This window comes from Nuphar pumila, chromosome 2, assembly GCF_984573655.1.
Source record: "Nuphar pumila chromosome 2, dmNupPumi1.hap1.1, whole genome shotgun sequence".
NCBI classification, from domain to species: Eukaryota; Viridiplantae; Streptophyta; class Magnoliopsida; order Nymphaeales; family Nymphaeaceae; genus Nuphar; species Nuphar pumila.
In genome coordinates this window covers 100,574,333-100,590,168 of record NC_143250.1, presented here as the reverse complement: position 1 = coordinate 100,590,168, position 15,836 = coordinate 100,574,333, and the positions used below count along the sequence as shown (strand labels likewise).

At 36.5% G+C, this 15,836-nt stretch overlaps 1 pseudogene across 1 annotated transcript; it reads left to right on the top strand.

Annotated features, from left to right (window-relative positions):
- Positions 1-13,378: 13,378 nt before the first annotated feature.
- Positions 13,379-14,517, top strand: LOC149846390 (PRA1 family protein B4 pseudogene; annotated as a pseudogene). Its single transcript, XR_016430521.1, has one exon. The product of XR_016430521.1 is annotated as a PRA1 family protein B4 pseudogene (transcript).
- Positions 14,518-15,836: the final 1,319 nt, after the last annotated feature.

The following is a 15,836-nucleotide window of genomic DNA, read 5'->3' as shown; positions in this document are numbered from 1 at the left end:
CAAATATAAACACACACACATATATAAACTCATAGATGTAAGTTGTTTTGACTCCATCTGACCCTGTCGATGTGTTCAACATCGCCAATTTGTTGAAAATTGATCCTTAGAAAGTACTTTTTTAAGTAATGAAAAATTGGTGCATTTATAACTAATGATTTTTTAATCACTAAAAAAACTTGTACACATGGGATTCTAGTGTTTCAAAAGTTGATCCCTACCAAATAGACCATGTAGATATCTATAAGGTTAGATTCACTTAAAAGAGCATGAGCAATATCATTGCTCATTTCAACTCTTTGATACCATATGCACATCCGACACAGATAAGTTTTTTAAAGGCATGAATCATAAAAAGGCATTTTTTGAAAATATAAATGAGGTGTAAGCCTTGATATCTTTTAAGGAATAAATATACAAAAAAATGTACAAATACTAAAACAAAGTAATTCATTAACTACAAAGTATAAATGCATAACAACCATTGCAAATTATTAAAAAAATATATTGAAAATCATGACTAAACAGACCATGGGATTATGGGTCTAATGTTGATCCCTGCAGTATTCTCTTAGTAGGGATTTCATGCACAACCAGGTTGAGCGAGTACACTCCTGCTGAACTAATCAAGTTATGTGAAATACATAGTTATCTTGTATTAAACATTGGTTCATTACTAACAACCATGCTTTCCAAGTTTAAGCTTGGATTCATAAGAATGGTCAGGATTATGTCTATTTATTGCATACAATTATTTATTTAGTTCATAAATTAATTTTGATATTTACTTTCATAGATAGCCTTATCATTTAGCTACCATTATAAGTAATTTTGTTCTCAACTAAAACTGTTATTGACAAGAAGCAGTTATAACCACATATTTTGACTTTGAGAGAAGCGTGGGCCCTATTGAGGAAAGAGGTGAAAGCCTCACTTCTAATTAAGAGTCCTGCGCCTCTAGGCGTAATGGGAGGGGAGCTCTTGAGCCATATGCCTTTTAACAACTCCAAGAACCACCCTTTAAAATCATGTGTGTATAATATATTCACATACATGGTTTTAAAGGGCGGTTTTTAGAGTCGCTAAAAGGCATACTCCTCAACGCCTTCAATTAAAGGAAAGTCCAAAATCTACAACCCATGATGATACAACTCCCCTTCTCTAATGTTTGAGTGTTTCATTGATTCGACCTTATATATTTGTTCTTTATAATCTATTTAGTAAGAAATATGCTTTACACAAGGACTTTACAACATCAAGACATGTCTTGCCAAACATGAAAAATGGATGGCTCACATAGCATCTAATACTTTACAATACAAAGTATTGTAAGTCATCGAATTTTAGAGCTTTCAAAAAAGCATCTAAATAGAGATTTTCTTTTAACATAAAAAAGCGGTTTTCACCCTTTTCACACTTTTGCAAAAAAAGTTCAAATAAGAGCGAAACAGAGATTTGCCTGGGGATCTAAACAGTGGAAGTCAGGATTCAGAGTCATGATGATGATAACAACCTTCCGGAGGTGAAATATGATAGTGGTTTTTGCTATAACAAACTAGCGAAACTCTATTTTAGGCAATATGAGTTTTGCCTAAAATTTGAAAAGTAAAACTCTATTTTTAAATAGAACTGTAACCTATGGAACTGTTCAACAAATTATGAAACTCTGTTCTATGCAAAAAAAAAAAACTACATGTAACATGTATAAACACAACCGAAACCTGTGAAGCTCGCACAAAAATAGCAAAACTCAGTTCTTTTGCAGAAAAACTAAAAACTACTTAATGTATATATAACTGAAACGTACTTGTAACATGTATAGGTTGATCTTTGTGGTGAACGAGATTGCAAGCTTAGTTGGTACAACTCTGCTCTACTAAACCTTGACAGACGAGTTGTACTGTCACTACTGATGAAAAACAGATTGCAGACGAACTGTAGTTTCAACAATGGAAATGCACAAACCAGGGCCTTCGACCCGGCAAACAGAGCACCCATGCAGCAGCGTTCCAAGGATAACCTGGTTTCCCGATTAAGTAGTGCCCAAGATATGTTTGTCATATTGGTGAGAACCATTGTATGCAACATTATTCGATCTTCTGAACTTTTGAATTACACCATGTTCAAAAGCTGCTACAGTCCACTCAGTAAAGTGGAATTGTTCCTGCATCAGACCAATGACAAAAGAGAATTTCTGCACAACTTCGTTGCAAAGTGATACATGTGTGTATGAAGCCAAGTGGCATGGATGTTCACTAAGGGTATGTTTGATGCATCTTTCCCAGCGTTATTCGGATGAAAATCTCGCTGGGAACGATGATTTTCAACAAACGTTGGACGCGGTGGACAGTGTTCCCCATGTCCGTTGCGTCCTTATAAGTATGCTCTTTTCGTTCCACCCTCCCCCTTGTTACTTTTTGTAACAGGAACGAGGGGAACACAACTTTTTCGACGGGCGTGTCTCTTGCCTGAAATTGTTTTGACGGGCCTGTGAAGAGGTTGTTGTCGAGGAGGAAGGCGTATAGGCGGGGCAGGTGTCTCCCTCTGGCTAGCCTATGGCACGATTTGGGCAGGAAGAAACCCTCGATTCAATAGCGATCTGGTTTTGGTTTTGCCTACAATTGCTTCCCCTCTTAGAATTCCGAAGGAGAGCAAGGTCCAAAGCAGCAGCGACGATAATGAGAGGAACAGGACCAACAATTACAGTTACGATGAGGCAAAGGCTTTCACGGAGGAGATTGAGGAGGAGTCTCAGATTGTGGGTGACGTCCTGAGGATTAGAGTGGTGCTGGAGAGTCCTAATGAGTTTTAAGGATTAGTCCTTTCTTTGTTACATTGGTGAAAATTTTCAAGTCTTGGATGAATGGTTTTGGGCAATGAAGAAATTGGTGCTTGACTTTGCTTGTTTATTTATTAGTCTTGATGGTGTACATGTTTTGATTGATGGGTTTCTGCAAATGCACAGTGAATTATCTTGTCTTTTACTGTTATTGGTGGTCGGAGAGATGAATTTCTCTTTTTGGTTTCATTATTTTAGTTTGAAGGGATGAGTTAAAGTTTTTTTAGCTTCAAACGATGTTGCAACTCTCGATTCATGATGTATGTTGTGTATGATTTTTTCCTGTCAATTGGGAGGAAAATGGGACGGTGGGCTAAAATTGTTTTCTCTTATGCGCTTGTGATGGATGTTTTGCTTTGTTTCTTGAGCATTGTACTCTCTGCAAAACTTTTCTGTGCTTAGGAGATGGTTGTTCTTGTTCACTATCATAATTGAGTATTTTGTCACGATGTTGGTGTCTGATTTTCTATTTTGGTGTTTCTGTTTTGATAGTCTAATGCTTCCTTGTTCGACTCGTTGATGAGGCTGCAATTGATGGAGCTCTCTGTTGACACCTTGGAGGTGGACATAGCATGATCTTTTGGTTCTTTTCTTCCTATTAGTTTGCTTTGGCAACCATGATTGAAGTGGAACTTTGGTGAATTTTGTGTCCTTTTCTCAGGCCACAGAGATTGGAAGAGCTATTAGCAGATTGAAGAATCATGGGTCTAAGCAGATACAAAATCTAGCAAAGACGTTTATCGAGTAAAACTGGTTACTCTTTTTGTTTGAGATGCTTGAAATTATTCCCACCCCTATTCATAATTGGATCCATATCCGAACAAAAACCCATAATAAACATGTTAAAACATGTAAAATGGTGAACGGATCGGGTCATATCTTGGGTAAATAGGTTTAATTGTTGAATAAACTTCACTACACATAAGCTAGGTCTCTGAAAGAGTATATCTTATCGACAACCATCTGTGCACAAAAACATAAGGTATTGCTAAATGAATATTTTTTCATTTTTTCTATACAAACATGTCAAAAGTGAAACCCATGGCAAATGTAAACCTTCTTTTTGGTACATAAAAGCACAATAAATAATAATACACCATTCTATAAATTGATATAGAAAAGAGAAATACAATAAACAAAAAGGAACAAAAAAAAATCAATAATTTGAAAACTCAAACCCTATTAACAAAGCTCATAATAAAAGCTAAACTCTATTTTAGTACACAAAACCACAATAAGCAACAGTACATTAAACCCAAAATTGATACATAAATAAGGAAAACAGTAAACAAAAAAGAGCACAAAAAAACAACCAATAATTTGCAAATTCGAACCTTATTATCGAAGCCCGTGATAAAAGCAAAACTCTATTTTGGTACACGAAACCATAATAAGTAACAATCCACCATTACCTAAAATGGTACACAACACAAGAAGATAGTAAATAGAAAGAAACACAAAAAACAACCTATAATTTGAAAACTCGGACCTTATTAGTGAACCCATGATAAAAGCAAAACTCTATTTTGATACACAAAACCACAATAAGCAATAATGCACCATTCCCAAAATTGATACTAAAAGGAGGAAAACAATAAAAAACAAGAACACCAAAAACAACTAATAATTTTCAACCTAAACTCTATTGGCAAACTCAAGTAAAAAGTGAAACTCAGTTTTGCCATGAAACCACAACAAGCAACAATACACCATCATCACTATGACACAAAAAAGAACAAGATAGTAAATAGAAAGGAACACCAAATAACAATCACTCATTTTCAAACTTAAACCTATTTATGAAACCCCACATTGATAATAATAAAGAAAAGAGGAACTTTTTTATTTAAAAGTGAAACACCTTTTTATTTGTTAATTCTTTGTATATGTGAAACACCACTTCCCACGAAAAATCACCCAAACACTAAGGGCAAAACTCCATTCACATGAAACCATTGTGGTGATACTCCATTACCCACAAAAAAACATAGGAATATGAAGAGGAAAGAGAATACCTATGCAGAAACATCTTGGTGTTGTTTTGCCAGAACATTTTGAAGCACTTCATTGGAAATTTTGTAGATAATGCAACCACTGGTGTCACTTGGCTGGAAGGTTATCAACTAGTGCTTTTATGGGTGCTACTTCACCGGTGTCGATCGCCTTTTGTGTTTCGTGAGTAACAAGTGTTTCACATACACAATGTCCCATTATGAGTTTTAAGAAAATAACTGACTTCCACTTAGAAAGAACCGACAAAATAGAGATTTGTTTAATATGATACAATCAGATTCACTTTTTATAATTAACATTGAATCTTTGATTCGTTGAAATTGACAAAACTGGGCTACACAATAGAAAATCAATAGTGAAACTCATTTTGCAATTTCATTCCAACCAAAAAAACTGACTGAATCGAGGTTCATGTTAGCCAACTAAAAAATAAAACTCTGTCATTTGTACAAACTGGTGCAACTAAGCATCCCTTTAGCAAATCAAAAGTGAATATCATTTTGCAAATCCATTCCAACCAAAAAAAATGATAGAAATTAGATTTGTATTAGCAAATAAAAAATGAATCTTTAACATTCGTATAAACTAAAGAAACTAAACTTCACATTAGCAAATCAATAGCAAAACATATTTTGGGATTCCATTCCAACCATAGAACTGAAGGAATTGAGATTTGAGTTAGCCAATTGAAAAATGAAACTCTAACATTCGTACAAATTGATGGAACTGAGCTTCGCGTTAGCGAGTCAATAGTGAAACTCATTTTTAATTCCATTTCAATTAGAGAAACCGATAGAACTGAGATTCACATTAGCAAATCAAATGTGAATCCTTGACATTCATATAAACTGAAGGAACTAAACTTCATAATAGAAAATCAAGAGTGAAACTTATTTTGCAATTCTATTTCAACCATAGAATTGAAGAAATTGAGATTCATTTTAGTCAATTGAAAAGCAAAACTTTGACATTCGTATAAACTGATGGAAATGAGCTTCATGCCAGTAAATCAATAGTGAAACTTGTTTTTAAATTTATTTCAACCACAAAAACTGATGGAAGTGAGATTTGCGTTAACAAATCAAATGCAAAACTCATTTTGCAATTTCATTACAACCATAGAAACTAAAGGAATTGATGTTCACATTAGCCAATTGAAAAGCAAAACTCTGACATTCATATAAATTGATGGAACTGAGCTTCATGTTAGTTAGTTAATAACGAAACTCATTTTGCAAATCCAATCTAACCACAACAACTAATGGAACTAAGATTCACTTTCATTTAAGAAATACCATATTAACGAAATTCATTTTAGCGAAACTCACTTTTTCTTTAAGAAAGCTCAAGTGAAATATAAAAATTCAATTCTAATACATCTGGCAAATAACAACATATATATAATAGATGATGCATAATCTTATTTAAGAGTTTAATAAATAATAGATAATATTGTACAAATCAAATCAAATTATCTATATCATGGGTTTAAGAGTTTAAATTGGACAAAGCTTAATACATTCAACAGTACATAAAACAATAAAAAATGACTCTCATGGTGTTGTTGTGTTATCCCTTTCTTGATCCTTATTTGCTTCTTGACCCTTCTGTTCCTTTATGTCTTGATCCTTTATCTCTTGTTGCTTTTCTACTTTCAGTTTCTTACTCCTTTTTATTAGAGTTTTTCGATAAAATTTGACATTTTTTGTGGCATGTTTTAGAGTCAAAAGTTTAGACTAGAATCTAACTAATCTAATTTGTATGTTATGAAGAATAAAAAAACACTAATATGAAGTACCTCACAAAACTTAATGTGATCATTATCAAGTAATTGTGTGATAGAGAAAAGAACATGTACACCATAGTCATACTTACACCATATCATGTTTCGTACATACTAATAATCCACATATGCATGAGAGAGCTCTATCATGTTGTTACTTACCCATTCACCTGCTTTGGGGTTGCTCCAACTATTATAAGGTTCCACACTTTTGTGTTTAATCCAAATGCCTACCACATGAACTTCAATTGCACAGTTAAAAAAATGAACATAAAACAACTTTTTTAATAATTCATCACAGTGCATGATACCAATATGTGAACATCATTCTTCACACACGATGGACACCAGAGTGAGTTGTAAAAACATACCTCTTGTTGCTTTGTACATGTCACATAGAGAATCCAATAATGCTCATTATGCCAACAACAAGGAAAATACCTAAAAGATATTGAATAATGCAGTATAAGTAATACCATAACATGTAATTGTAAGTTTAGGGGTGCATCTCTCAATACTGCGGCAACATACAAACTATACCAAAATTAAGAATTAGACAATTGATATTCTTCTCACTTATCACATCAAGTGTACCAATGCTACCATAATACAACATTTGCAGCAAATATAACGTAAGAATGTGTTTAAATCAAAATTGAACAATATCATCAATTTCAACAACATTGTATACTACTCACCATGAAAAATGTTGGAACAAAAGCACATGTGTAACACTTCTTTGCTAAGGTTCTGTATAATTCTCTGAGCTTAAATGAATATGCTACACATTAAAAGTCCATATCAAATAATTTGAGATTTGACTGATATTACATAATAACTTAACTAAAATAACCATTCAACTCTGTGTACGAACCCAAGACCTTGCCATCATATTCTTTTTTTTGTTGTCGTGACTTCCTCCGGGTTCAAAGGGGATACATGTGTTAACTTAAAGTTTATAAAGTAATGAAAAAATTAAAAATAATATAATGCATCATATTCAAGCATCAACCACAAAATTTTTACCTCCATGGGGTCACCCTTTTCCTCGACATCTACCTTTTTCTTGCCCTTTTGTGTCGGCATTCTCCTTTCCCTTTCCCTTTTTTTCTGCATCAACTTTTGCCTTGCATGTTTTCTTAGGCACCGACCTTTTTTCTTGCCCATTTATAACACTCATTTCTTCCTCATAGCAATTAACAAATAAATAAGTATAAATAAAATTATTAACATAACTATACAGAATAAAAATCGCACCACAAATAAAGCATAGATACAACTATAGAACCACATTATAAACTAAATAGTTTCTTTTTTTATGTTTACCCCATTTTCTATACTGATTCTCCTCTACGACATGTCCACCTGTTGTGGTCGTAATTGTCGCACATAGCACACTTATATAAAATCTTGCCTGATACGTTTGTTTTTCTTCTTTTGGTTTTTGGTCGCCATGTTGGATGTGTTAAGGCAGACAACATTATGACTAAAAGTTGATCAAATGGAGCCTCATAAGGAATGTTATTTGGCATTTTCATAAAAAAAAACTATTGTATATCTTTATATACTTCTCAATTGTGAAACACTCATCGTAATAATTTTTTGGTCATTCATGCAAGCTAGCGATGCAAGTAATTTCATGAGCACATGACATCCCAGTGTACACTCTAGACACATACACTTACGTCTCTCAAGGTTGACTCTATACTTGTGAAGACCCACACATGCTTCAAAGTATTTATCTAGTGTAGGTGTAACATTTACACGTAATTCTCTAGCCTTGTTCTTCAAATCCTCTAATTTATGCATCACGCTTGATATAATAATGTATCTCATTTCATTCCCATGCTTCATTCACAAAAAACATTATCAATATATGTCGAGTATGCTCAACAAACATGATAATTGATTTATTGCAATTATATTTGATTTATGCATTGAAACTCTCTGCTATATTTGTTGTCAAATGATCGTATATTTTCTCAAAAAACAAGAGTTGGCCCAAAGTTTAGAGTCAATCGATGTGGCATAAATATACTTGGCCAAACTATGCTTCTCGATCTTTTTCAATTGTCAATTTCATTGTGTTTTAGTGTAGGCTTTAGTTGCATTTCACTAATGCCTCACAAGTGTTGATCAAAAATTATTTTTTAAGTTATCCACAAGATGTTTCGTGCAATAGCCAACTTGAGGATTTTGGAATACCTGGGATACAACATGCTTCAAGCCTTTATGTTTATTAAATAGTATAATCAATCTTTTCAGCCGACGATACACATTGAGTTGGTGTAATTCTTCCTTTAAACACTGTAAAAAATATTTTTATGATGCATTAGTATCTTTGTCTACATCCTCAAATGCCACGATGAACAATTGTCTACAAATATTAATAGATTGTATTGATAAGCATATGCTCATATACTTTCCCTTTAAAAAGGTATCAACAAAGAAAAACAATGGCCTACTTCCTTATACAAACCCTTTAATGCAGGGTCTTAAAGAAATGAACAAATACTTAAATTGATTTCTCCTTCTTTCAGTTTCAATAATTCTATATGAATCTGGATTTGTAGTTTTCAACTGATGAATATACATAAGAAGCTCTTTGTAGGAGTCTTCGAATGAACCATAAAGTTTTACTTGTGCTTTTTCTTTTTCTCGCTACACTTGCTTGTAACTAATTTTAAGTCATTGATCATGAGAGATAGATGATTTGTCTCAAAGTAATTAATGGTTGGTCTTGTAGTCGATCACGTACAGCATCATAAACCCATTTTGCTAGCACATGCATCACTTGCACATTACCAGATGAACCACCACAGATGTAAGAGTTTTTATAGGTTCTAATTGGGTACCACACACCCTCAAACAATGAATCTTCCACGAGACGGTAACTCTATTGTTATATCTCTTCTTAAATTTAACCTCATAATTTTGTTGTATCACATAATTTTTTAAGTACTCTCGACAACTCTTCACATCATCAAATTATTGATTAACGTAAGTACTGTCTGTTGATGACCTGACTGTAGGTAAAAAAGCACAGGCTTCCTCGCACTCTTTCGAACATTTATCCATTTTCTTGATAAACATGCAGACTTACAAACAAAATGCTTTATAATTTGCTTTATTGCAAAATTCACATACCACATTTATGCAAAACATTAACCATGTTGAGAATTTTCATAATGTTATGTTATAACACAAGATGTTCATATGTATCATACAACATGCTTTGAGCTCCTTGGTTTGCATTTTGCATATTCCATTCATCATCATCATCTTAGTATATATTTGGCATATCATTGTATAACACATCATCAAAACTTTGGGAGGATGGATCTTTTTACATGTAAAGGATAATTTAACATGCATATTCTACATCCCATTTTAACGAGAATGAAGTTGAATATTCAATCCAATTATATAAGGCATACCTTAAACTTGGCTAATTGGGCATTCAGATTCTATTTTTAATGATTTAGATTAATTTTAAATTCTAATTTGCAAACCGGGATTTGTTTGAATTTGATTTAGATCCATGTAGAACCAAATCCACTATAATAGAAACTCACGTAATCATATTTCATCTTGAACTAGGATTTTAATCCCCAGACTGTCATGTTTGAGGGATCTGATCTTGTGATGTATTAGAGAAACATCACTAGACCACACTACTACACCCCCTCCCTTTTCGCTTAGAAGGTAGAGGGGATCTAGGGATCTCTTAGAACTTGTTTGTTTCATGTTATTTTCATGAGAAATTGTTGGGTTTGTATCCCCTTTTCCTTTCTTTTTCATAAGGAGTTAAACAAACTTCGAATCATTATGGTAAGAAAGTGAGATGCAGGTAAAAGTGGCTCTAGTTTTTTCCATCACTCGCCACTTTTCATGTTCCAATATTTTCATACCTCCCTCTCTTTAACAAAAAAAAGCTGAGTTTTTAGAAATCTGTCCCATTCCCACGAAAGGCGTTTCCATTCTTTGAAAATGAAACAAATGAGATCCCTTATGTGCCATCAGCCAATTGCATGACAACATTCTATGGGCTCCACCTCAACAGAACGCAGGCTCCACTCAAAATGCTGTCATGCTTGGCTACGGGTACCTGGCATATAAGAGATCACTTAAGAGATCCTTGTATCCCAGGCTCAGATGTCAAGACTACATTAAGACTGTTCTGTTTGATTAACTTGGTTCTTTTCGTGGTTCCGTAGTAAAACATTTTTGTTTTTTAATGAAAAAATTACAAATATGAACCAAAGTTTTGGTCCAATTACAAACACCAGCCTAAACTTTGAGATACTACAAATAAGCACTTAGGTTAAGAAAATAACTCCCAAATAATCACCTGGACCAATCCTGTACTTGTAACTATAGTTAGACCTTAGTTAACTTGTACTAAAAAACTATTTTACCCTTCTATGACTGAAAAAGATGGCTACCTAACCTAACAGATCCTCTTCTACATTACGACAGTTTCATACCCTGTTGGATTACAGTCCTCAGCCCATCCTATTGGATACCTCCGAGAGTCCCAAACCACTGTGCTCAGTCTCCTTTGTGGACCACAAACCTATCTCATCCATATTGAGATCATGCAATGGAGGTGGGTTCCGATCATGAAGACCTTGCACTAGCAGAAGAGGGACCCTAAAAAGAATGGTGCCTCTTCATCTGAACCATCATGTGGTTTCTTGATTACCCTAAAAAAAAATATGACGAGAAAAATTGCACCAAACTGTTGCACAAAAGGAGAATGCTACACACATACTAATGTGAAGTTTAATTTGACCCAGAGATGATGACAGCACCAAAAACATTGCAATAATAAATTCCATTTCTGTGAGAGACAAGAAACCCATAGCACATTTCAAGAAGTTTTCTACCAAGAGAGAGAGAGAGCCGAAAGTAATTCAACATTACCACTCATGAAGATCAACAAAATGTTGAACCCATGAACTGAACAAGAGCAAAAGCCAAAACAAATAAAGAAAGCACAAGAGAAAAAAACATAGGACAGATAAAATGGGCTCACGCCGGAGCCGCTTGCCCAGATTGCGACAAAGGATAGGTAGCATCAGCAGGAGGGAGTGGAAGATCACTAAGATGAGAGAGAGAGAGAGAGAGAGTCATGGTGGAGCCAAATTCCAGTGAGGGTGTAGAACAATTCTGGCAGAAAAAAAACACTAGGAATCTTTTGCATTGAGTGGGGTAAAACTGTATTTTGGCATAAGGGTTGAGGATAGACGAGGCAGTTGTTTGAGAGTTGTTTTCTTAACTCAAGCATGTATTTGTAATAACTCAACCGGCTATTTGTAATTATGTCAAAACCTAGGTATTTGTAACTTTTTTTTAAGGCAAGGCCAAGTTTTTTTTTTTGTCTTTTTTCTTTATAGAAAAGTAGGGTCAGATCAAAAGAGCGGTTAAGTGGATGGCAGTGGACCGGGGGACAAGGTCTCCGCTCCTACCCCCATCTCAAAATCCTACCCTCCATCCTTGGACAGGTTTTTGATATTAACCTTCATTTCTGCCTCCATTCCTTTTCCATGTCCTCCATCCCTGGTCCAAACGGGGCAAGGCGGAGCCTCATTTCTCCTCGCTCCACTGTCATCTATAAAGAAAGATCAGGAATGGAGCAAGGCAGAATCGAGAACAGGGATGGGGCGAGGAAAAGTGTAAATTCATCCTCACCTTCATCCCTGCATGGGTTTTGATTTTAACCTCCATTCTCCTTTTCATCCCCATCTTTTCATGTACTCTATCCTTAGTTCAAACGGGGCGAGACGAGGCAGGGCCCATTTACCATGATCCACTACCATCCCTAGTTAAGTGACTTGGCTAAGTACCACAGCAATCACATGACAGGGCAAATAGCCGCTCCCTGGATCTCTGCTCTAGTCTTATCCCTACCAATTATGCAACTAAACCATTGGGTTTTGAACTTACAACACCATCAACTGGTAAGAGTCGGACGAACCCGAGCTTGCCTTCAAAAAAAAAACCATCCCAACATAGGGTAGCAAGCCCGCTGTTGGTGAAAAGTCTTTTCTTAATTAGCCTGGCCCTACGTTAGCAAGGCTCAAATTGGTAAAACTCTTGAGGTTTCCCTCAAGAACAGGGACCCAACCCAAACATAATATTTTATTTTTCTTGTGGGGCTCAGAAATGTTTTTTTTTTTTTACCTATGTTGGGAGCAGCGGCTCCAAATAGGAGTTTTAAACAACACCTTATGGCTTCTAATCATGGTCGCCCCATGTCAGGTGACGAATTGCCATTGCCCTTAACCCGGAAGTCCAGGCCTTGTGAGCCACAGCAAAGTAGATCTCTTAGATCTGACATCCACGAAATCAAGGGACAGCCTAGATTCAGCTCCAGACACTTCACCAGACTGCCAAGATCCGAATCCGACTAGCTCACAACACCATTATGAGATCGATCTTTGGAGTTGATGTCTCTACCAGATTCAGATTTGGTTTGAAGACTCCATCACCGACTCGATTCATGATCTAAAATAAAGTTAAAAGAAGATCTTAGAGTCCACATCCAAAATCGGATCCGTAGTATTACCGACCGTACCCGACTCCCAAGTCGCATCTCGACGACTACGCTCATGGGTCGTTTCGGACCAAATGTCGAACCCCAATCGGATCGGACCGATATGTCAGTTCCGTACCCCCTCCCTCTTTCCCTTTCCTCTTCTTCCTATAAGAACAAACGACAGCCATTCCAGATCACAAATCTCTACCCTCTTCTTTTTCTCTCTGTCCCCCTTTTGGACGCCTCTCTCTCTCTCTCTCTTCCGCAACAACGAAGGAATCTCACATAAGGAAGAAAGGAGGAGGCAACCAAAAGGAAGGAAGAAGAAGAAGAAGAGCGAGCGGAGGAGTATAATAGAAAGGGAAGGGAAAATTTAGGGCATCAAAGCGACAGCAATGGCCGGGAGCGTACCCCCGCCCTCATCCTCAGCGCTGCCGACGCAGAACCCGATCGCTGCCACCCCGGCTGCCCGCGCCTTCTTCGGCCTCCTATACGACGGCGCCCGCTCCGGCCTCGCGCAGCGCCGGGCGTGGGTGGAGCTCATCGACCGCAACCAGCTCGCGAAGCCCGACTCCCTCTCGGAGGCGACCGCCCGGATCCGCAAGAACTGGACCTACTTCCGCATCAACTACATCATCCTCCTCTCCGCCGTGCTCGCCGTCTCCCTCGTCTCCCACCCCGTCTCCCTCTTCGTCCTCGTCCTCCTCCTTTCCGGCTGGCTCTTCCTCTACATGTTCCGATCTCAACCCCTTGTCCTCTTCAACCGCACCTTCTCCGATCGGGAGGTCCTCGGCATCATGATCCTCCTCACCGTCGTCGTCGTCTTCCTCACCTCTGTCGGATCTCTTCTTATCTCCGCCCTCATGTTCGGCCTTGCCATCGTTTGCACACACGCTGCCTTCAGGGTACCAGAGGATCTCTTCCTTGACGAACAGGAGGCTGCCGGCGGGTTCCTCTCCTTCATCGGCAGCGTCCCAACCCCAGCCTCGGTCGTTGCTGCACGTGTCTGATCTGCCGATCCTTTTTTCAGGTGGTTCTGCTAAAAAAGGATTCTTAACGCGGGACTAGCAATCTACACAGATCGATTATGGATTCTCCCATTGTAGATCATGATATTCTTCTCTTCTGTTGCTCAAATCATTTGCTTTTGTGCGTTTTTAGATGGATCCTTTTTATTCATTGACAGATCTGATAAACGATACGTGTTTGATGGTTCTTGCTTTTGAATCTCGGTTCGGAGCATGAAATTGTAGACTATTTGTTGAATTTCTTCTTAAATATAGAGGAAACTTTCAGATCTAGATGATCTTGTACGGTTATTTTATCAAAGTTTGGTTTGGTTAGATCTGAGCTTATACGAACCGATCTGGAACATGTGTATCTGGATTTCCACCAGCGAGGGATTTTTCTTTGTTCCTTCATTATTAAACTTTAGTTGTGAACCTTTTTGATGAACTTCTGATCTGTTTTATCATGATTGCTAATCCTAAGTTAAATCAGCCATTTTGTTGTGTTGATCTGTGAGAACCTTTTTTTTTTAATCAAGTGTATTTGAGGTGTTTTTTCTGTTGGATAATCTATATCGTTGTCGTTTTGTTCTGCGGTTTGTATCTTTTGCATTCTTGTAATAGCTGTAATTGTTGAGTCCGTTATTTGCAATTTTTGTTGTTTTCAGCCTTTGTTCTTCTTCCGTATTCTTTGCTTCATTTCTTGATTAGTCCTAATTTTGTCATGTTAGTCTGATTTCTCATCTCTTTTGTGACCCGCAACTTCTTTACACACAGTTTGGGTTTTCTTTCTTAACACAGTACAGTCTGGACGGGGTTTACCGAATTATTTTTAAAAATTTTATCTTAATTCGGAACTATTATAAATAATTTATTTTATCAGTAGTTTAGTCAGTAGTGTATCATCATCATGTTGTTGCCTTAAAAGGGCATTTAAGATGTGCTCGTTTCCCAATTGTTACTTTATCATTGGCTTAATTGAAATTGAAGATGAATGTTATTAACGTGGTGAGAGGTGTGTGTAGGTGCTCTTGTAGGCCAAGAATTGCACTGATGTTGACCCTATGCCTTTACCCGAGTAGTCTGGTTATTGTTTTTAGCATGTGCCTCTGGGCATGAAGACTCTGCTGAATTACTATGTCCAAAGATTTCCTAATGCCTCTGAGCATTGTATACATGATCCTAAGCTTTTCTCTGGGTTGAAAGTTTTGCTATTCTCACTTAAGGGTGAGAAACTTAAGGGCGTGAAAATTCATGCAGTGCACACAGTTCTATCAGTTCATCAAATTGGAATTGAAAACTAGAGTTACAGGAAGCTTCTTAGATAGGTGGGAAGCCCGATTCCTGGAAACTTGCTTCAGAAGCGCGATTTTCCTAGCTTTCGAAACTTGATAAGAACCTTGATTCCCCATGCTTCTCCTGTACTTTCCACACTTATCATCTATTCTTATATGTTCTCTTACTCAAGTTTTCATGTTTTTTATGTGTTTTCTCACTCTTCTCACTCACTTCCATGTGATTTCTCTAAATTGGTAGTCATCATTTTTAGATCTTGTTAAAAATTTAATTCTTACACTAAAAAATCATGAAATTTAATACTAGTCACATTTATTTTAGTTTTTATTTATGTTTCATTTTGATTCTCACTCCATT